General features: G+C 39.2%; 1 long non-coding RNA gene across 1 annotated transcript in view; it reads right to left on the reverse strand.

The window, feature by feature from the left end:
• The window catches only part of LOC111094268, a 55,770-nt gene that overhangs the window by 28,462 nt on the left and 5,075 nt on the right, over positions 1–22,233 (reverse strand). Inside the window, exon 2 of the long non-coding RNA XR_005384607.1 lies at positions 18,598–18,794. This is a non-coding gene — a long non-coding RNA (uncharacterized LOC111094268). The remainder of the gene's footprint in view (positions 1–18,597; positions 18,795–22,233) is intronic.

Consider the following 22,233-nt stretch of genomic DNA (forward strand, 5'->3'; position numbering starts at 1 on the left):
GAGTTGTCCTAGAGTGAGAGAAGGGGAATAAAGGTGACAAGTTAATTCAAGTGCTTGAGAAATTGAAAGTGATGACATCACTTGTCACACCCTGAAGTGGTGATCTCAGAAGCAGGTCCCAGTAAGGTGCCTTTGATAATTATGGAGTTGTGTTAGGTGAGGGCAACAAAAAGCTATCTAGGGAGGCAACTCGGGTGCCCTAGAAAACCATGAACTTGGTTGTCAACCTCTAGGGAAAGCAGCAAAACCAGAGAGATCTGAGGAGACGGTCAAGAATGGACCCAAACCAGGACCCAGAGTCTCCGCTGGACCCAGAAGAAAGTCAAGGGTAGAAGTCAGGAAAAAGCCAGCTTACCAAGCAAGAAGATGTAAGATAGAGTCAAAATGGAGTTGGGAGAGATACCAATATTCACGGATATTGAGATTCCTCAGCAAACCTGTGTCCGTGATCCCTTCTGAGGACCAACAGTCAAGAGCTTCCCAAGCGAACCCCAGTAGGGTCACTGGCCTTTGCGAAGGCTATGGTGACTCTGTAAGAGAAAGAATTGTAGACAAGGAAGTTTGGGGTGGTGGTCATGAAAGGAAAATTATATTTGTGCTTTACTATGTACAATTGAGGTGCAAGTAGCAGAAATAAGCAACTAAGAAAGAAATATAACAAACTTTGCAGGAAATTCAGGAAATTACTCAGAAAAATCAAAGAAACTCACATTTATTGACCATCCACCATAGGCTGCTCATTTTTAGTTAATCCTAGTTTCCCATGCAAAAGGCATTATTCTCTCTACTTTTTAGATGCAGAAACTAAGGTTATAAGAAGTCAAAAATGTATCGAAGATCATATAGCTAATAAATGTAAGAACCATAGAGAATTAGAATTGATATCTCTGCCTGACATCAATGCTCTTTTTCCACCCATCCCTGATGCTCAAAATCGAAGCCATGAGAATGCACAAGTTCTCTGAGGGGCCAAAAAAAAAAAAAAAAAAAAAAAAAGTAGGCAAGAGTCAAAGAAGTCAAGTAAGTGTTTAATGCTACAGTGATTTCAGGAATTAGGACTGATAACACACTGTTGGATTTGGCAATTAGGAAGACACTGGTGACCTTGGGAAAAGGAGTTCCTGTAAAGTGATGAGGCTGGAAGCCAGACTGTCAGTGAAGGGGTGGTGAGGGAATGATGGCTGGAATTGTAAATTGCCCTCTGGAGAAACTTGGCAGTAAAAGAGTAGTAACTGAAGAGTACTATGAGCTAGAGACATCTTTTTCTTTTGTTAGGGAAGACATAAAAATATTTGTGGATAGTGGTGATAGAGCCACTAGAAATCAATGCTCAGAAGAATCAGGAAATAATTACAAGGCTCAGTACATAGGAGGAAAGTTCTGGCTCATAAAATTGTGCTTAATGGTAGGAAACAAAGAAAAAAGAGCCAAAAATACATTGGCTTATTGAAGTGATAAGAAAGATACAAGCATAAAGATATTTGGAAGTTAGAGTGAAGCAAGAAATGGGAAAACTTGTTTCAGATAATTTCAATCAGTCAAGTAGGAGACAAAGGTATTTATTATAAATCAAATGTCTTGAAGAGGATCTGAGGACTGAAAGAGTCTGGATAGATGGATGGATGGATGGATGGATGGATGGATGGATGGATGGATGACAGGTGAAAATCCAGAGGCACACTTTGGTTCGTGTCAAAGGGAGGGTATGCACCAAATAGGTAGAGTCTCACTATTAAGTGAATTTGGAGGATTGAACAACCCCAGTGTGTGTTGAAAGTTGATAGGTCAGAGCCATTATAAACTGACCCCGCAGGGTCATCACAGTCCACCTTCTAAAGAGATCCTGCAGCAGCCCCTATGGGAGACAGACATGCTGAAACATACCAAAGACATCAATCTCTCCATGAAGATGTGGTGCTTAATATGTTGCATTGAGCCCAGAACAGATAAACAAGTCTGCAACTACCATTTTTTCCCACAGAGGAGAATGGCCAGTGCATGAATATGAGTATGTAAATGGTCAGTGCGTCACTTTTATAGTAGAATATAGCAGACTTTATCTTTGTGCCTAACTGCCACTGTTAAAACAAAAGCCTGGGAACCCTGGGTGGCTCAGTGGTTGAGCATCTGCCTTTGGCTCAGGGCCTGATCCCAGATTCTGGGATCGAGTCCCGCATCAGTCTCCTTGCATGGACCCTGCTTTTCCTCCCTCTGCCTGTGTCTCTGCCTCTCTGTGTGTGTCTCTCTCATGAATAAATAAATAAAATCTTTTTTAAAAAAAGTTTTTTTAAAAAATAAAATTTGTTAAAAAACAAAAACAAAAACAAAAGCCTATCAGTAAATCTAAGTATACTAGAGAAATAATGAAGTTTTGTGGGACTCGCTGGGCATTTAAAAAATCTTGACCACAGTGAATAGTAGATTTGATAATTCCCTTGGAAAGGCAGAAGCCTGGCTGATGTGTCAGCTTGTCTGTGGAAGAGATGAGGCAGTGTAAAGAGCTGTTTCCTTTTTCTTTTATCCTTAAAATTCTATAACAAATCAACTTCTCCTTATTGATAGAGTATTATCTAACAACTCAGTCAACATCCAAAGTACACATTTAAACAAGATAAGGGGGAAAAAGGACCTTTTATCAGTCTGTAACACTGAGTTGCTTGAAATTCGAATCCAACTTGGAAGAAAAGGAAAAATGAAAAATTCTTCTTCTCAGCATCGATGCCATTTGTTCTGATGCGGTTTGGATTTCATAAGATTCCATTAGCCCAAGATTCTAGACACATCCGTGAATTCAGACTTTTTCACAGACAACCTCGACAGAGGGACATGTTGATTTAGGAAGTGTCCACATGACAGTGAAACAACCAATCAATTCAGTGAAAAAAAAAATCAATTGATTCAATAAAAACATCAAACAGGCTGTTTGCTGTCATGAAGATCAAACTACTGTTTGACAGAACTTTTACTTTTTAATCAATGGTATTGATGTCCATAAACACTGTCGGAAGTTAACCAGACTATGTGCACCTTACAAAAAGGGACCAAGTGGCTGAATATGAAGTTTTTTCAGCAAGAGAGCACAAATGAAAACCTCAACTCAAGGCCAAGATTTCAACCTCCACTTTGCAGCAATTCCTACCATGTCTAATTTTTTTCTTAATAACCTCCTTCAGAAAGCAATTTGTTTTGGAATGTGGTGCTGCTTATCATGCAGCACAATGTACCTCAAATTATGTCGCCATCATCCTGAACAGCATCTTGTGTTTTCACCCTTAAAACAAAGGTAGTAGATTTTAGCCTTCCCTTCTTTATATGCATCATTCATCTCTCTTGGCTGATATCTCTGGAACTTGTGGCATATCCATCATTATCTAACTGCCAACTGTTTTCAGAGGAGCTGTTGCTTTAAGCTCATTATTTCTTCCGATTGGAGAATCTGCAGAGCCTCTTTCTACAACACACAGCAGCCAGCATGGTACATGTGTACAGATGAATGGTCGGGTTTGTCCTTCAGAGACTCTTTGTACCCAGCTTTGCCCCAGAACTACAGCGCGTAATGAGCAGCAAATGCATACTCATGTGCCTTAAAAGTGTGCAGTGAAACCTTTAAAAAAATTGCCAAAACAAAGACCACATTCCATAAATAAGCTGTTAACATAACCGTACAGCTCCACAGTGTCTTCTACCTACCTAAGAGTTTGGGGATTTTCGTGACTCTCCTATAATTAGTTTCCACAAAACTTCCTTGAAGTCAAGTACGATTGATTGGGCAGTTGCCTTTCAAGAAGAGTTATATGAGCTACACTTTGGGAGATTTCCAACTAAATCTGAGAATGGATGATGAAAGAACCAACATGCAGATTGTAGGGAAAGTAGGTGAAGACTCTATGAATGCTATTAGTTTAAAGATCTATGAAATCATATCCACGAGGCACTGAGTGAGTGATCATCAGAGAAAAAGATGTGTGTCCCATGTCTTTCCCTGTGACTCATTATTTAACAACCTAAGTTAACAGGTATAGATACTTCAGCATCTCTGAATACAATTTTCAGACATTTAAGGATGGATTGGTGTCTGGAAATAGTGAAAATGCAAAACTTACCATCTGTCCTGATCTCTAAAGTCTTCTGGGGGACATGAGATAATGGGGAGTAAATATGGAAATAATTGCTAGGTACCCAAAATAAAGCATCTCTCCCCCACCTTTTCCTTTAACATAGGTCAAAACAAATATACATAACACTCCACCATGATTAGCCCTGGTCTGTACATTATGCACTGTTGTTGTTTTCACTAAAGCAGAGAAAAGCCAAGAGGATTAGTTATCTCAGCTGTAAATATCTGAGTTACAGAAACACAGCTGGAAAGCCATGGTTTTCTCCCCCTCCACACTCTTTCCTATGGTTAAAATCAGCACGGCTCTATTGAGGTCTAAAAGACAAAGATGTATTGTCACTGACTCCTGCCACGCTAACACTCCAGTATACCACCTTTAGTGATCTAGAGTCATTTTGGATCTTTAGTATTGATAACCATTCTTCACGCTCACATGACCAGATTCAAATAATTATTATCATGAGAAACATGAATCTGCACCTGATGATTTTAGCAAAAATATTAGGAAGATCTGACATGAAGAATAAACAAGGGCATCACACCGTAGGCCATGGGACATTAAATTATCAGAAAATAACTATTTTTAAGCTCCCAGCAGGACTATATACTGCTGTTGCTAATGGATATATACATTTCAGAATTGAAAGAAGGAAGCTGCTCTAAAATTTTAGATTTTGTCACCATATATCATTCTATTTTAAAACTAGATCAGTGAAAGATGCTTTTATTTTGAAGACATTTCTGTGCCACTTTATTTGCAAATTTCTTTTGTGGATTCTATTTATCCTCTGGCCAATTCTTTGTAGGTCTAAAAGTAAGGATTGTCCCAATTTCCAAGGTTCGTTTGAAAAAAAAAGAACAAGCTATAGTAGTTGAGCCACTTCACTCCATTTTTCTATGAAATTTAAAGGCCATGGACCAACTAAATGGGTTTGACTGTAGAAAACATCTCACTTAGATGTTCTACAAAGCGATGAGCCGTTGAAGATGTGTGGGGAAAAAATACTTATAAATATGACTCATTATTAAAGTATCTGTCTTTCATATTTTTAATCAAGAATTTTAATAAGATAATTGTAGATTCACATGCAATTGTGAGAAATAGCACAGAAATATCTTCCCTCTATACTTTGCCCAATTTTCCCCAATAGTAACATTTTGCAAAGTCATAGTATAGTGTTACAAGGAGGATATTGACATTGATGCCATCAACCTATCTTAGTTAATAGATTTTCCCAGTTTTACTTATATGCATTTATGCCCTAAAGATTTCAATATTCTAGTATAGGAACCATTTTTACTGACCTTTGTCAGAGTTTGTGACAGGTAGGTGCCATTTGGTGCCTGAATCTAAAGCTAGTGATCTCTCTGGTTCTATAAAATTAGCTAGTTAATACGCTTGATAACATTTAACTTCAAGAACTGATTTGCCACATGTCAGTGATGGTAGCAAAGTCCGAGAGACCAAGACAGATGTTAAACAAGAAAACATAAAAGCTTACAAGCAATATGGCTTACTTTTCCCTCAAGAAACCGGGTGCTTTGAAGAACACTAAAAATAATATGAAATCGATCTTTAAGTTCACTCCTGTGTGCAGCAATGGGTTGATTTTTTTGTCATTATTTTTATTGAGTGCCCTCTGGGTACATAGTTCTACACGAGTCAAAGGAAATACAGTTTTATGGATAGAGACACATCTGGAGGACCCAAAGTCCTGAATCCTTGGTTGAATTCTATATGCAGAACTCCTGAATAGAATCACCAAATAGCAGTTTTAATTTTCTCTTTAAGTTTCTCCACCTGTGAGTTAAAAATCACGGGGTAGAACAAAGCAGAAAGTTTTGGTACAGTGAAACTGAAAAGAATCATTCAGTTTAATTTTCTCCTTTGCTTCTGGAAGAATATTCTGTCCTCAGAACAGTAGTCTAACATAACACTTAGGCATGTTTTATTTGTCGTGTTCTGTGCTAAGTCCCGCATATGCACGATCTTGTTTAATTACTACCACATGCCAAAGTTACCTAGGAGTTGGACACTATTTCCTCCCATTGACAAATGACAGAACTGAGGCTTAGGCCATTTAACTTACTTAAGGCCAAGTAACTGGTATTTGGCAAAGCTAGCACTTAAAGTAGAGTTTTGTTTCGTTTTGCTTTTTCCCGCACAATGTCCATGCCTCATCCTCGCTGTTACAACATAATGCTACCCTTTCTATAGTTCATGTGTCCCATCCTACATTGAGTCAAAAGGAAATATGACTTCTAGAATCCATGGTCCTATTCTGTGGCCAGTCATTGACGTTTCCTTATGTCACAAAAGTATCACAAAAGAATCTGAGAGAGCTAACAATACGAAAACTGTCTCTCACTGTTCCCCCATTGCTACCCAGAAAAGGAGGATAAAAAACGAAAATGAAATTTCTGATAACCCACCAGTTTGGAGCAAAGTAAGTTACAGGGCCTGTTTAAAAGAAAAGAAAAGAAAAGAAAAGAAAAACCCCAAACCAAAAACTCTAGTGGATGGTAACTCATTTGCACACCATGTGATAACCAGCAGCAGGAATGAAAGTAGAGCCTTTTGCCAGGAAAAGACCAGAGCAGAGCAGAACAGTAGGCTCATGCATATCCTATGCTTTAATCCAGAAGCCCTGAATTTATGAGTCCCCAGAGGCCTTTTCAAAGCTGGAACAAGAATCTGGACCTGTTAGTCTTCAGGGGACATTGTGCCTCTGAAGCCCTGATGGCATCAAATCAAGGGATCCCCCCCTCCCCTAAGAGGTATAATAAATCCCAGGGAGACACCCACAGCACCAAATGTATCTCTCTGGGCACATGCTTAAATATCTTCATTCTTAGGGCATCAAAATTACTGCTGTGAGAGTCTTCCTTATAAAAGAAGATAAGTATACACTTCTGGCAGACTCAAGAACTGGTTGCCTGCAGCCCACAAAACTGAGAGTAAGGAGTCTACACAGCGTGGGATGTTTGATGAGTAACTCAGCAGCAAACTGGACCTCATGGCCAGAGCCTGCTGGTGTGCACACCCCGTCGTACAGAGAGACAGATGGAGGTGATGAGCTGGGGATGGCTTCCAGTGCAGATGGGGTGCGGGCAAGGTGGCTTGTTAATAACACTGCTGCTCCAAGCAACTTCTTGTCAGCAGTCAAAGTTTCAGGATCATGGACTTGTGGCTTCTCGAAAATTGCTGCAGGACCGACATAATTCCTACTATAATTCCTGGTGTAGTTCCAATAAAAAATAAGAGAAGTCTTATAACACTCCAAAGGGCTGTGGCGAGGCCAGTGGTGTAAAGTGACTGACATTTGATGAAATTTTACATCTGCTAGCCTTGCAGTATCCCTTCTGCTCAAGAATGAGATTTTTAGAGTTGATATTCACATTAACCATGTCTTTTCTCTTTTCTTTACTTGTTGGTAACAGCAAACAATTAACCCCAAAGCACTCTCTTTTTGGAGATTTTTTTCCTAAAAAGAGTTCCAATGCATACCACGAAGAAATTTTTAGTGTGAAAACAATCAGGCACACGGCTTATTGTGGGAGGAGGAGTTGGTTTTCAGACAAGATATTGGGCCAGAGTACTGAAATGTCTGAACAGGGGTAGCTGATCTTTATTAAAAATATGATTAATGCAAAACCAAATAGGAAGATTAATTTGAGCATTGTTGGAATTTGACAATGTAATTACACACTAGCTTTTTTCCTTCACACTGTCACAGATTATACTCTTACAAAATGATGATATTCTTTTCTTTTCAAAAAAAATGAAAATCATAATAAACATTCTAAATGTCTTGCTCGAACAAGCAAAAATGAATAAATGGCTTACTAAGACATTTCTTACCGTGGAAGTTCAGAATCGACGATGAATGTGACAATAATTTGCAACTATTTTATTGATCCTACAGAATGGACAAAGCTCCGAGTTTCTAGAATCATTCAAAATGGAGCTGCCTCTTGTCAAAAGATGCCAGTATGCATGTATTGATAAATTGTTAAATATATACCATAGTTTCCTTTTTTGGCCCCCTGCTTCCCTCTTACTACTATCACGAACTCTCGCAAATGGAGAATGCTGGCAAAAGTGTAGATAGAGGTCCATTTATATCCCCAAGAAATAGGAAACTTTAGTTTTTGAATGCTTGAGACTCTGTAAAAACGATAAACCCTTGGACTTCTGGTAGAGGGTTCCTATAGGTCAGCCACACACTAGCTTATAAATGAATTGCTCTAACCAAATGAAAATTATGTCCATGACCATCATGCTGTAAAAAAAAAAGAAAAAAAAAAGTTGGGTGGAGGGTTAGAGAGTGTACACCATATAAATAATCCAAAATCCAAAAATCATCAAGGAAAATGCTGTCAATTGTCAACTGAATTAGGTACCCAAACACAGACCACGTCGTGAAATGAAATTAAAAGCCACAACACATACATTGTATTTTCACTTACCTGAAGACCAACTTAGCTCACAAAATGTTAGCTTCAGTAGACCCAGTGGAATACGGCTGCTGCGAAAGCTGCCAAAGACGGATATCTACTTGATTTGGTTGCTGTAAGCATATCTCATTTCCTACCAGCTCTGTCCTCAATTAAAATCAATAAACATTGATTCTAGATGGGTTCTAGATTCTGAGCTCCAGTCCCTCTTCTTTTGCATGATTCATGTATGACCTTGAGTGTGTTTTTAAGCTCAAAGAGTTTCATTAATCTCATGTTTAAATAGTCTTGGGATCATTGGAAGGATAAAGTAAATGGATATTACTTATCTTCCATATCTGTAAAGTGCTATGTATATACAGGTTGCTGAGTATTACCATTAATATCAAGATTTAGGGTTAAGGCATTTGCTTTAGAGGAGACTATTATGTGCATAAGTTTACATGATAATAGTAACTCTTTATTCTGTTATTGTCAATGGAGGGCTCATTAGAATCTGTAGGAATGGTTAAATTTGATTACACTCATGTTGGCTGAACACTCCCTATGTAATTATAGGTATTATAGTAGACACGTTAACATATAGTTGACACTTAATCCCATGCTATACCATTATCCCCATTTTACAGATTAAAATACCAAGGTTCTGAGAGTCTTAGTGTTTGCTTAACTAGTAGATTTTAACAGGAAATGTCTATAGCAGGTGGCATCACCAGGAACAAAATTATCCCCGGATTAACTAAGGTCAGGTTACAGATCTGACCAATAGCAGAGGATTAAGGTAACAATGGGACTACGTATTTTAAAAATCTTTTTTTTTTTTTTTTTTCCTGCTTTCAGTATAGGCAGTAAGAGAGAAACACTGCTTCCATCCTTGGCTCTCTTTAAAAATTAATGCTGGCACGCAAAACCACCTACTACAGCCTAGTTAGGCTCACGCGAGGGAAAAAAAATGTAAAAAACTACAGACTTGCACACTCCATGCTAGATATTTGTTGCGAGTGACCACAGCTGACTAGTCTGTGGGGTCTGTCCGGTGTACTTTGGAATCACAGGCCTAGCAATCAAAAGTCAAAAAAAAAAAAAAAAAAAAAAAAAAGAAAGAAAGAAAGAAAGCTTAAGTAAACATAACCTACTAGGGCATTTTATCAAGCTGTAAGACAAATAGACTTCTTTTTGAAAGAAAAAAACGTTGACATATTTTTCTCTTTCACTTAATCTTTGATTGCCTTTCAGGTGGTGGGGAGAGGGCTGAAGTTGGAAGTGAGAGCAGAGTGATGAAGGGAAGCAGCCGGAGTCTGTCTCTCAAATATTGCTGCTAATCTGCTCCCTGCTGCCAGCCCTGCCACTCAGCAGACTCCTCGGGCTGAGCACGCATTTTGGGGAGAAGAAAAGAGAGAGAAGGAAAAAACCCATGTCACCGGTGGGGAAAAAAGGGAGTTGCAGATCCTTGTTTGTAAACAGACTTTGTCCATGTACTCTAAAAAAAAAAACCCTGACTTAATCACATTTCTGTTTGATGCCAATTTCTTTTTCTGAATGTGTGTATTTACCCGCCCGTCTAGTTAGCCATCTATCTATTTTCCCATCGACTACGTATTTATAAATTCTAAGTGAATTCTCCTTAAGAGCATTTGGGCTGCTTATTGTTTTTATTCACGTTTAAACATTTTATCCCGAACAAGTTAGGTGTTTATACATAAAGAGGCACACACACACTGACCCACACTCTAGACGGGAAATGAAATCAGATAAATCTATTTCTAAATAGTTATCAATCTGCTGATTTCTGTGGCATTGCCACTTCACACAGTAAACCCGAATGATCTGTTTTGCTTCTGGATTTTTTGTTTGGCTGAAAGGTGACTAAGACTGTGTGTTGCTAGAAAGCAGCCTGTGCGATCATTGCTCTTTGGACACTGGAGAAGAGGAGACAAGCAGGTATGTGAACGAGAATCTCACTCTCGTTTGGGCACAGGATGCTCATTCCCAGTTAATCTGCAAGCCTCTTTCTGGGATAAATCATCAGACAGGAGTCTTCACTCTGGAAGAACAGCCAGCAGGTGACACACACAGTCAGTAAGCTGCCAGCTTGTTGACAGCCAATGCGGTGGATTTCGTACTCTACGGGGATGTCAGCTTCCAGGGAGTTCAAACAGAAGCCCTAGTGAAGGCCGGCTCCAAGATAGTAATTTTGCCTGTCAGGAATGCTATGCCAGACGGATTTAGCAGTGGCCCGACATGTCCAGACTTTAAAGAAGATTTTGAAAGGACAAGAAAATCACTCAGGATCCCTTTGCCAGCCATTCCCAGCAATTCCCACTCCTCAGAAACCACAGCCTTAAAATCAAGGTCTTAGCAGGAGAACAAAGGGTCACAAGAAGAGAAATTTCCACGTGATAGGGGCAGCCTTTATACCTGGAGCTTTACTCACTTCAAGTTAGCTGTCTTCATTTTGATCCAGAATCCCTCTTCTCTAAATGCTTCATATGGCAAGCAAAACCATGCTCGCCAAAGCTCATGACACATGCCACTGTGGTTTGCTTGTTTGGTTTTTACAATGCATAGATTTCTAGAAACTGCTTTTCTCTAAGGGCTATCAATGGACGAGTCTTCTGAATGAGAAGAAAACTAATTTGCTCTATACAGAAATCTACTGTCACCCCACAAATACACAAAATATTCTTCTTTACTCTTAGTGCCTTGATTTTATTAGACAGACAGACAGATTGACACATGGGCGGTATTGAAAGTGTTTAATTATTAAAAAGCAGTTATTAATCAAAATGTGGTAAAGGACCTCACATCTCTAGAGTTATTATAGACTTGAAATTTTTACTTTACAATGATTAGCAAATAATACCTCTATAAACAGCATTAAATTGGGTGGTTTTTTCCTCTTAAAGAGAAATTATCGTGTGGATGAAGACTGTGTGATTATCCTAGACTTCTTATATCTGCCTTAATAAAATCTACGAAGCTCTGTGAACATGATCCATCTGCTTGAACATGGAGATCATTTTTTAATATAGAAACTGCAGTACTGTGCAGGCATTGGACTATATATCTATAGATATAGATAGATAGATGATGATAGATGATAGATAGATAGATAGATAGATAGATAGATAGATAGATACTCATCAGGCATTGCCAATATATCTATAAAGATCTATTTAACTATTTCAGTTAGTCGAACACAGACAACATATAAAAATAAACATATAGTAGATAAGTGATGGATAGATAGTGATATACATATAGATATAACTAGATATAGTGAAAAATATTCCTCACATTTTACCTCCATGTGACATTAGTGACTTGACTTTGGAACCAGCAAGACTGTTCTTAACTCAGGCCTGAACACCACCAGTAACCCATCCTTACCTCTGAACTATCCACCTCAGCAGTATCAATTATTTTCATTCTAATCTGGCCTTGTTTAGAATCTGGACCTCCTAGAGAATAACAAACTTTTATATTAAGGGGCTGGAGGGAGATATGGCAAAAATATCATGTTGCTCCAGAAATTCCCTCTAGTGGCCCAATTTCTAGGCAGAGGTACTCTAATTTGGATCCTGTCTGAACAACCAACTCCTAAAATGTTCTGTATTGCTCAGCACTGTCTTTGCATTTACTCAGTATCAATATTTTATTCATGTATTTATTCTTAGGGATTGTGCCCTTGCTCTTTGGTTGTATGGAGTCAGTATCACCTTGTAAACTCTGATAGGTGAGAGAACATGTTGGTCTAACCCTATCTTAACCCATCACATCTTTCAGTTTTGTATTTATGGAATGAGTGCTTAATAAATACTGTTATTTATGAGTTTAATAAGATGCCTTACTATGATTTTGGAGCACATGATAGTCTTCTATTTTAGTTAAGGGCCAATACTGTTAAGTCTATTTATTTTTAATTATTTTTTTTCCTGTTTCGACTAGCATCCTAAACCTTCCAGAAATAAAATGCTTATCAAAATGCCTGTGGATAGCAAAGGCCCAATATACGTTGGTTAGCCTTTTGAGACAGAATCCAGAATGGTAAGTTCGCGAGCTTCATGTGCTGTCTTTCCTACATTAAAAACCTCACTATATAAGTCTTTGCCGTTTGAGCTTAGACAAGTCACTTAATCTGTCTACAGTTAATATTACATTCTTCTTAGCCTTTGCCATGATCTAATTCATGGGAAGCACTTAGCCCAGCTCTTGTCAGGTGACACAAACTTTAAAAAAATACTAGCTTTCCAAGAGGTCATCCGACATTGACTCTCCCTTTAGCGACATCTGGAACCTCTTCTCTGTCCTGTTACAATCTAGGCTCTTTGGTCTCCTGCCTCTGGGTCCATCCTTTCTTAGTGTTCTGCATACATTTTTTTTTTCTCCCTTGGGTCCTTAAATGCAGGCATGCTCTAAGTTTCTGACCTCAGAACATTTTTCCTTTCACAACACATTCTAGACTTGAGACCTTTCATGCTCCAAGGTGGTATTTCTATCTTGTCATTTCTGTACATGACCCTGCTTCATGAATCTCAAAGTAAGATAGAAACCATGAGGCCAGTTTGAGTTTATCTTCCTACCACCAAATCTCTAAGCCCTGCTGCATCAGCCCTGTCCTCACTGGGCCAGTTCTCTACAACATAATTGTGTATCCTTCCCACAGACACAGTGACCAATTCTTCCATTTTTAGTTCAGATCTCATCAGTTCCAGACCTCTCAGGGACTTTGTTCCATCTGTTTCCACATCTTTTTCTGCACAACCTCTCCCTTTCTACTAAACTCTTCCCCTAGGTTTTCAAATGTGTTTAATAGTTCCTGTATTTAAAATAAAACAAAATACAACAATAATAAGCCTTGCCTTTTCTTCACATGTCCTTCCAGCTCCTGCTTTAGTGACATTTTCTCTAAGTGACATTTTCTCTACTTTACAGTCAGACTCTGGAAAGCATTGCCTACCTGTATATCTCTTCCACTTCCTCATCTCCTGTTTACTCTTCAACTCAGTCTGATCTTATTGGACCTCACTGTTTCAAAACCATTTTCATTAAGGTGACCTCTGATGTTATATCTAGAGAACATTGTTCTACGCACATCTTTCTTGACTTACTAGAAACATAAAATAACTATCTACATGGCTAGTCTTCCATGACACCAGACTCTCTTGACTTACCTCATACTCTCCTACACAATTCTAAGTCTATTTTGAACAATAACAACTTGTCGCCCACCCTAACCCTAAGTATTGACGTTCCTCAAGTCTTGGTTCATATATCCTTTCTCTTCTCACTCTTCCATCCTGTCATAGCAATCTGACCAATTGGCATGGCTTTAAACACCTTCTGTGTGCTATATATTTGCAAATGCATATCTCCATAACTGCCTATGCTCTGTTCTGAGCTCCAGAAACCTGATAAGCTACGTACATATTATCTCCAATAGGAATTATTACAGGGAGGGCAGCCCCGGTGGCGCAGCGGTTTAGTGCCGCCTGCAGCCTGGGGTGTGATCCTGGAGACCCGGGATCGAGTCCCACATCGGGCTTCCTGCATGGAGCCTGCTTCTCCCTCTGCCTGTGTCTCTGCCTCTCTCTCGCTCTCTCTGAATGAATAAATAAATAAATCTTTAAAAAAAAAAGAATTATTACAGGGAACTTAAACTTATATTTTCAAAAACTGAGCTGTAACTATTCTTAAATGTTGCTAGTGTAGGACACTGATATTTCCATCTACTTAATTGAGATTGGAAACCATCTACTCAATTGTTCCTTAAGGAGACCTAGAAGTCATCTTTCCTATCTCTTTCCCACTTTCCATCTATGATTCATCATCATATCTTTCAGCTCTGCTGCCCCTTCTCTTTTTCTCCACTGCCACCATGGTAGTTGAATCCCAATTGTCTCTCACTGGATATTATTGATATAACCTCCTAACTAAATCACCTCCTTTTTTTTTAACCCTGATCATCCATCCTATTTCCTAGAAGCCATGAAAAAAAAAATGCGGATTTTACCATGCCTCTTCTCTGCTTGAAATTCATCAATAATGGGTCATTGACTTAAAATACATTCTAAAATCCTTAGCACGGCCTAAAATGCCTTATATAATATGGTTTCTGATGGCCTTTACAAATTTCTGTCAGAATGTGTCCCTCTCTGATTCTCTAAACTTCAGCCACTGTCATCTTTGTTGAGTTCCAGGAGTACTCACACCTCTCTCCTACCTCAGCATTTCCATACACACCGTTTCTTCTGCCAGAACATCCAGCATCCTTAACTCAGGTAACTCCTTCTTATTCCTCTTCCTGGTTTCTGCACAAATTAAGCATCTTCAGAAAAGGCCTTTCGAGTTCCCACAATTAAAGTTAGATCTCTATTATAAGGCCCAGTCCTACCATTCACTTCTCTTCATAGAACCAATAACCATTTAAATCACCTATCAATTTCTTGACAGTGTCTCTATTCCATGGTGAGCTTCATGAGGGTAGAGAACATGTTTAAATGTTCATACTGTATCTATAATACAGAATTGGGCAGATGATGGGTACTCAATACATTTCAGTTGAATGATTGCCAACTTCTATAACCTTTGTCCAGCCTCAATCCTTCTCCTGGGCAACAGACTTCTGTTTCCAAATGCCTACTTGACTCATCCACAGAAATGAATAGCAGGCACCCTATGGTGAGCATATTAGCAACCAAACATTTAATCAACCCCTCCCAACCTGCACCCCCATGCCCCATGCAGCTCTTAACTTTGTTACTAGCACTTCGCCACCTTCCTGCATTTTAAGACTTTGCTGTTGTTTTCATCTCCTCTCTTTTTTTCACTCCAGATGTCCGATTGATTGCCCAAATTAGTTACTTCTTCCTCTAAATGTTTCTTCCTGGTTTTATCCTTCTATTTTTATTTTCACCATTAATTTCCTATTCGGCCTTTATCATCATACTCCTGGACCCACTGAATGGTCTTCCTACCTCCAACTTTCTCTTACTCACTGCACCCCCTATATTGGATACTGAGATAGAGCATAGTTGGAAGCATAGACTCCGACGCCATTAAGTCTGGACAAAACCTAGCTTTGTTCCTTCTTAGCTATATTACCATTACCAAATTGCTGAAGCTCCTTGTGCCTCATTGTAAAAGGAGAACGGTAATGATAACTAAATATGGAACTACGGTGAGGGTTAAGTGAGTTAATATATATTACACATATAGAACAGTGCTTGGCACATGCCAAGACCTCATTAAATGTTAGCTATTATTTTTATATTGTTAACACTAATCTTCTAAAAATCCAGACTAAATCACATCACTTCCCATCCTTGCCTTCCCATTTTCAAAGGGGGAAAAAAATACTCAGACTACTCTTTAAAATGTTCAACAATCTTATCTGTACTCAACCTATCTTTATCACTACCCAGTTTAATCTGCCTCAACTCCTAAACCCCAAACCTAGCAGATTAATTTAGTTTTCCCAATTACAGCATGTACTTTTATGCTACTGTGCCTTTGATTATGCTGTCCTTTCAACTTGGAATGCCGACGCCACATCTCAAATACTTGTGAATTCAAAGCCAAGATTATTTTTATGAGTCCATCCTTGAGTCTCTGAGTCAGAGTTAATTACTCTTTCATGTATCTCCCCTAGCACTTGTGTTCCTATTTAGCACTTTAGCTTTCTATATTTTATAGTAATTACATACATCTCTGCATCCTTGCCCTGTTCACTTACCAACCACCCCCAAAGATGCAATTTGCTTGACCGTAGACTCCAAGTCTTAACACTTTTGTATTTCACACAGTATCTAGTGCTAGTCATCAGGCAAACTGACCTGCCAATAGTGGACACTTAGCAGTTATTTGTTTCCTCTCATTGGAAAAGAATTGAGTAGTTTAAGGTTTTGACAAAAAGAAGACACTTTCCCTTTTCAGAAACACTACCTAGATGGCATGATAGAACGGCATTTTTTAAAAATATTTTATTCATTTATTTGAGAGAGAGAGAGCACAAGCAGAAGGGGGAGCCAGAGGGAGAGGGAGAAGCAGGCTCCGCGCTGAGCAGGGAGCCCGACGCAGGGCTCCATCCCAGGATCCCGAAATTACGACCTGAGCTGTAGGCAGACACTTAATCAACTGAGCCAGCTAGGTGCCCCTACAACAGCATTTATTATTGACATTATTGACAACTACTTAATCATACCTTGTATAAGTGATCAAAAAGACTCACTATTTCAAACACTAAGTTTGTATAAACTACTACTTTCTGTTTAAGAAAATTATCTTACTTTATGAATATATTTAGGAACTATTTCCCTATAATAAAAACCAGAAATGTGGGGCACCTGGGTGGCTCAGTTGGTTAAGCATCTGATTCATGGTTTCTGCTCAGGTCATGATCTCAGTCAGGATCAAGGAATCAAACTCCACATGGGGCTCTGTACTCAGCAAGGAGTTGCTGGGGAGTCCTTCCCTCTCCCTCTGCTCCTCTTCCTCATGCACACTCTCTAAATAAATAAGTAAATAAATAAAATCTTGGGCTGCCTGAGTAGTTCAGTCAGTTAAGCTTCTGCCTTTGGCTCAGATCATGATCCCAGGGTCCTGGGATTGAGTCCCACATCCAGCTCCCTGCTCCATGGAGAGCCTACTTCTTCCTCTCCCTCTGCCTGCTGCTCCCCCTGCTTGTGCTCTCGCTCTGTCAAATAAATAAATAATATCTTAAATAAATAAATAAAATCTTAAAAAAATAGGAATGTGATCGCAATCATTTAAGCATTTTATATATTAAAGGTTGACAAATAAAGCAATCTGAAGGTATTTTTTCCAAAATAAAAAAGACTGCTTTATTTACTTCCCTGCATAATTGTGCTGCCTACCTAATTTTAGAACAGTGAGAGATTTGAATTTCTCTTTTTATAGTCAAATGATTAACTTGAGGAAATGCAGTATCTTCAGGGGATAGTAATGGAATCCTAAACAAAAACTTAAATCGCCTAGAGATGCCCTGTCGCATAACTAGAAGTTTTTATTTCCATTCCAAACTGCAATCTGGCCTCTTTATGGAACCGGATTCTTTGTCTTTTTGGCAGCCTCTTTGGCCAAACTTAGATCTAAGCATCCAGTGCTCCTTTAAAACACTTGCACAAGGCAAGGGAAGAAAATTGTGCTGACCGATACATGTAACCCAAGACCTAGGATACTTGATTTTTAGGCCCAATATCAGTCTAGTCAGGGTATCTCATGGCAGGGATCTCATCTCATTATTTTTTCAATTCATATTGGATTCACTGGTAAGCTATTTTCAGTTATGCACATTGACCTAGATTCTCCCACAGTGTAAGCTACTCCCCAGGAGTATGCTAGGTACTTGAGGAAACCGCATTAACGCTTCCACATATGCTATCATAACCCGTTTCCTGGTGGCTGAAAAGAGCTGCCTCTCAGGATATTAAATGATACCTTCATACGCTGAAGAGGATTGACACAGCTCCTCTAGGTATCTGCTGTGCAAACCAGGGGAAACCCAGAAACTAGGAGAACCTGGCTTGCTAAATAGAAGGAAAGTAAATATTTTGATAATAGATTTTTTACAATCTTCTAATTGAAATGATAGGGTATGATTATCAGTTATATAATCTTTAGTACCTACAACCAAGGTTAGCACAAAACCCAAGTTCTGTTTTGAGGATCATGAATGATAACTTCCCTTTGAAGCCTCCTTCTTCCAGGCTCTTCCCCCTCATGGAGCTCCAGGGGCTTCTGAGATCCCTTAGAGGTGATGCTTTACTTTCTCCCTGTTGAGCCATAAAGGAAGTACGTATTCATCTTTTTGACCATACCATTAGTAGTAGAGAACCTGAACTGAGACCAGCTTCAGCAAGAGTAGCCAATTGTCAGTTTTTATAATGAAAAAAAAAAAAAAAATCCAGGCATAGATACTTGGAGAGTGGACCCACAAAATCAAATGATACCATTCAGTTCATTCAATCCTCAGCATTTCCCTCTTTCTCCCATCTCCTCACCTCTCCGAGTTTCTTTCTTTTGCATTTGGTGGGTTCTTTCTTTATAATAGTGACCCTTGGACAGCCTGGCATCCCAGCTTCGCAAATCAGCAGAAAAATAATGTTTCAGTGAAAGTCTCAGCCATGACACTCAGCGGACTAGTTTGGGTTTTTTACCTCCAATGCATTCAGTTCACCTATTCGGAGCATCTTCTACACTGGGTAGATTGAAAAAGAAGAAAACGTAGTGCTTAGAACATGCAGTCGGGAACTACCGTGCCCTCTAAAAACTTGGCTCTGTCCCTCCCTGACTATGCAACCACTGGCCATCCCTGAATGAATAATTGTGGCCAGGAGGTCATATGACCTGGCCTGTATTATGTCCCCACCCCTGAGCAGGTGTGTGGAAGTCCCAATGGGTTTGAGATCAGTGAAGGAAAAAAATCAAGAAGCTGTATCAAGCAGGCATAAACTACAGGCATCTATTACACTCTTACGTGAAAAATAACTGACATGTATTTCATAGGGTAAATAAAGACCTACAATACATTGTACACACCCATGTCATAGCTTTCTTACACTGACCTGTCTGTGTATGAGCACATATCCCTAAGTAAACCCGGAGCCTCGCAAGGTCAGGGCTAGTACTAGCGAGGCAAGGAGGATATAGTGTGTGAGTCTAGTAAATGTTTGCTAGATAAGGGGAAAACTGCAACTTTTAGCAAAATACTTTCAGTAGTACATTTGCAAATACATTGGCACATTTCATTTTCCTCCCAAGAAAATAAATGGCTATAGTTACTTGGAAGGAGGCTAAACAGTTCGGTAGAATTTAATAACCTCCCTGTTGTTTTGAAAAAAAACAAACAAACAAACAAAAAAGAATGGATTGATATCACTATCTTTGAGGTTTACTGCCCATTATAGTACTCGAAAAAATACTGGTCAGGGGACTATGGAGATGAATTACAACTTGAATTAAGCTCAGGTTGTTGACGGCTCAAATTTATTACCATCAAAAAAGTAAAAAGCTGTTTACTCACTTCTTTGAAATATGCCAGTGGGTTTAACTCTGTCCCTCAGCTAAAATTTGTTCTCTCTTCATTAGGATCTCTTCTAGGCGGGAACGGAGGTGTGCACAGAGAGCCACAGCTCCACTCGTGCTTTCAGTTGTTGTGGCATCCAATTTTTATGACTCCAAAATAAATTCAGTGTCTAGGATTATCAATTTATCTTACAGCTTAACTTCTTTTTAAAAATGACCAAACAGAAGCTTCAATAAATAGCCGGCTGGGAAACGGGCAGGACAGGAGCAAAATGCTCTCTTATGGTGGCGTAGAAACTCTTCCGAGCCTTGAAGAGGTTATTTGCTAAATGTCCAAAAGAGTTAATGATCTTCCAAAAGGGAATAAAGATCAAACCTAGTGTCCTCCGAGCAGCACTAATGGCCCGGCGCACTAAATCTTCTACTCCTCTCTAAGTGATTTCGGTGTCTTTCTTTCCCTATTGAAAGCAAAATCCTACCCCTCTATAAGGGACAAAGGATGAAACTATTTTAGATTGCATTAAAACCAGATGCTGCCCAGGAAATTCAGCGTTAGCAGGCAGTAAATTATGCTTTTAATCTGCTTGTTGTTTCTGGGTGTTGCCACAAACATATTACAGTATGTGGTACCACTTAGGGGCTGGGTCACCCATCCAGGCCGTTTGGAAAACATGTGTTGTGTTAATGATGGACTTCGGTGTTCCCTCAATCCGCACCCCCATCCCCACCCAAACCCCCACCCCCAGGCTGGTTCAGATCAAAACCTTTCATTTTGTAAGTATGAATAATAAGAACTTGAGTGCAGATTAATTGACAGTCCACCCCACCAGTCCCTTTTACGAGGCAAAATTAAAGTTTTTTTTTTTTGTTTTGTTTTAGCCTAACCCCCACTGCCCATTTAGGTTTGTGTATATAAATAAGCCAGGTTATCTTTTTCCTGGGGAGAAATGCTGTTTTATCTAACGGTCGCTTTCCTAGGAGTTCAATACTCCACCACTCTAAATTAGGACACTTTATCTTAAGGCTTCATAATCTTACGAGACTATAATTGGAAAGTTTATAAAAAAAAAAAAATCCTGCTTTGTAAGCTTGGCAGCTGAGATAGAAGGAGGGAATGAGAAGGGCTACAGCAGAATTACACCATCACTGCTAGCCTGACTCCGCTTGACAGAGCCGTTTAATATTTTGACAAGACAAAATATAAAGCAGCATTTTATTCTGTAGAGACTTCACTAGACACAAGCATGGAAGTGCTTGTGATCAATAAAGTTTGTGGTGGAGAGTGATTTATTTACAGCAGGGTATTATGTAGAGAAAGAGCTGTGATATTTCCACCGGCTTTGACGGCATAATGGGCCCCTCTCAATCCTTACATGGAAGGGTTAGATTGTCGTGGTTGCTCAGGCGGTATTCAAAACGTTATCTGATCGGCCTTAAAGACTTCAGAACGAGACAGATGATTAGTTACCCTAAACGATCCTCATCATGCAGAAATTGATGATTTAATATAGTCAATGACAGACGATTCCATTTGTACTAGATAAAGTGTCTGCGGTTTGTATCAATCATAATAGAGTTATTATTGAGCATAAAAGAAAAGCATGTTTAATATCATTAATTCCAGATATGTCGCTTTCCACATCTGGCATTCATCCATAGACCAGAACCACTCCAGGCTATCATTTCTGCCTCTGTGCTGGCGACTCCAGTGTTTTTTGTAATTTCAAAATGTTTTTCAGCACCTCCAGCTAGGCGCAATAACAGTTTACAGATTACCTATGTCATCACATTTTGACAAACTTCTCAATCTGATGTGACCTTCATCTTTAGCCATCTGCTTGCCTTTGTTTCTGCTCTTTTTTGATAAACCTCCACAGCTTAAAGCTGTAGTAGTTCCATAGACTGTACTTCTAGGTCAACATTTCACCTGTGTAAATCCAGAAACACAGGCTGCAGTGTAAAGATGGTGACCTGGGTTCAGGTCCCTGGGTGCCTGACCCTCCCTCACCCCCTTAGTTATATTTTTCATCATCCACGTCAAATTCATTTTGATTGTTCGGAGGGGAGAGCACACAACCAGAAAAAGGGAAGCACGAGTGGGAGTTGGGGTGAGGGAAAAAGGAAAAAAGAATAATCAGAAGAGCTGAGAAGTTGGAAAAAGTAGGAAAAACACAATTTCTGCATTTGCCTTCTCTGCACACAATCTAATGACCAGAAAGGCAAATATATAAATGAGGGAAGAGACACAAACTTTCTGGGAACAACATCATGGTTACCTGAAGTAAATGCTGTATTTTTTTGTTTTGTTTTATTTATTTTTGTTATAATTTTTTAGAGGCAGGGAGGGGCAGAGGGAGAGAGAGAATCTCAGCAGGCTCTACAACCAGCATGGAGCCCTACTATGGGCTCGATCCCAGGACCCTGAGATCATGACCTGGGCTGAAATCAAGAGTGGGACACTTAATCGTCCAAGTATTTTAAATACTCTTATTTCCAAGTCACATGTTGAAACAACAACAACAAAAAGTCCTACCTACCTCCAAATATGGCACATCCATTTTTTTTAGGGAGGAAAAATCTCCCTCAATAAAAAGGAAAAAAGTGTCTCAGAT

This window comes from Canis lupus, chromosome 36, assembly GCF_011100685.1.
Source record: "Canis lupus familiaris isolate Mischka breed German Shepherd chromosome 36, alternate assembly UU_Cfam_GSD_1.0, whole genome shotgun sequence".
Taxonomy (NCBI): domain Eukaryota; kingdom Metazoa; phylum Chordata; class Mammalia; order Carnivora; family Canidae; genus Canis; species Canis lupus.